This window comes from Cryptomeria japonica, chromosome 8 (genome assembly GCF_030272615.1).
Source record: "Cryptomeria japonica chromosome 8, Sugi_1.0, whole genome shotgun sequence".
Lineage (NCBI taxonomy): Eukaryota > Viridiplantae > Streptophyta > Pinopsida > Cupressales > Cupressaceae > Cryptomeria > Cryptomeria japonica.
In genome coordinates, this window is record NC_081412.1 from 624,203,426 (window position 1) to 624,205,703 (window position 2,278).

Sequence of the window (2,278 nt, forward strand, 5' to 3'; positions counted from 1 at the left end):
CTATGAGGTAATAAGGAGATGAGATGGATGAGTCTTCTTGCTATCTCACAACAAGCATATGGATGGAAAGAGGATCTCGCGGGGCAAGTAAATTGGATGATAGTGCTTTGTCTTTCCATCATGTAGGTGCATTTTTGGAAATGTAGAGAATGTGATGAATGTTCATCCAATGCTGATAGATGTGTTGTCAACATGGATGGGTTTAACAAGGTTGACTCGATGAAAAAAATGAAGTTATTGAGGACGTGGAGAATGCATAACATATGATAGTCCATTAGAGTGACCGAAGACATTACTTGTAGAGTTTTTTGTCATGAATACTTAAATGGTGGTAGTTGTGATTGGATCTCAAAAGGTGAACATTTTTAATGCCTATAGTTGTAGATTGATTAGAAGATTGTTCCAAAGTTCGAGAAAATCTATCAAATCAAAGATTACTAAGTATAGTAATTCCTATCATAGAAGAATGATCTGAATGTAGAAGATTACCAAGAGAATACATTCAATATGGATAACTGTCTATTTGAAAGACATGTATAGAAGATCCAAGCAGTCAAAAGACACTATTTCTTAGAAGCTAGAGATGGAATATCTTTGAATTATTTTGGAGGGAAATCATGCAAGTACAAAGATGATTGATTGCAAATATTTTCATGTCAGGCTGAGTTGTTGTGGTGTTAAGAGGGCAAAGATAATGAAGTGGATGACTGTCTGAAAATGTGAAGTACTCCAAGTGTAGTAAGTGAACAAAAAGGTCTACATGGGATACAAGAAAAAGTTGTGAAAAAGGGAAGTGGATGTAGTATCTGAACAGAGAAGTGTGGGGTAGAAAAAGAAGTGAGTTGCACAGATAGAGAAATCTAGTACACTATAGAAAATAGAAGGTAGAAGATATTGAATCAAGTGTGTGTAGAAAAAAGAAGAGTGAGTGCTTGCAGGCAATGTGGATAGAGACTAGAAAATAAGAGCAGAGACCAGGAAGGTGAAGTTACCATAGCAGAGGTTAGAGATTGATAGAAAAACAAAAGTAGAATATTGTGTTGGGTTATAGAAATTAGAAGATAGAGGAGGAATCTGTGAGACATAATTTATTTGTAACAAGGCTTTTAAATTATATTTGAAATTGTTATTGACTAACCATATTTATCTGAGTGGATTCTCATAGTAGGGGTAGGTGCTCCTTTGAGTAGGTTCTCATAAAATTAGGGGTTGGTGCTCTTTTCAATAGGTTCCCATAAACTTCATGGGTTGGTGCCCGTAAATTTTTTAATCCATTTTTCATTGTGAGGCTGGATTGGAGCAGTAGACTCCATCATCATTTCTCACTAAGTTTCTTCCCTATATTGTGGGTTCTTCTCATATATCTTTGTGTTATGTGGTCTGCCTCTTGTGTGCATGTGATTTAATATATTTTATTATTAGTGTTGGCACAAATTGATTTAAAGTTCTAAATTTTTAATTATAATTCATTCACCCCCTATCAGTGATCTATTGTGGTCCCTCAATTGGTATTAGACCACTAGGTTCCTAGTTAGATAATCTTTCTCTAGCTTGGGTAGATTTTGGTGCATGAACACAATGGTGATGTATGAGTCATCCTCTGCTAACATTCCTAGACTTGATAGTACAAACTATGTCATGTGGAGTTCAAGAATGGAAGTCTGTTTCTCCTCCTTAGGTTATGATGTATGGATATCAGTTAAGAATACATAAATTGTTCCTACTACTCCTCCACCTCCTAATGCTAAAACAAAATATGAATGCAATGCTATAAAAAAAAGGTTATTCTTAATGGGTTGTTTCATACAGTTTCTTTGAAGATCAAGAACTGCAAATCTACAAAGGATATATGTAATAGATTAAAGAAAATATATAGAGAAGAGACAAGTACTGCTGGATCAGATTGTGGAAGAAAGTTGAAGAAAGGATCAGACAAATGTGCAAATGATAGAGGTAGATAAATTAGTTGCTGCAATGAAGATGAAAAAGAAACACATTTGTTCATGGCATAGGAGATCTTAAATAAGGTGAAAACATCAATATGTGATAGTGGATTCCAATCTAGCAAGCATGACTTATTTGGTTGTGATGAAGAAGGTGAAAAAGATGTTGATGTTGAAGTTTATCTTGAAGAAGAATTAGTGTGTTCTCTTGAAGAATTAAAAAAAAAAGGAAGGAATATAAAAGATACAAGAAGTCAACCACAGTGGAACAAGATCAGCCGAGCAAGAATCTTGAAGAATCTAAACAGAGTATCAATATCATGAAATCTTAGCTA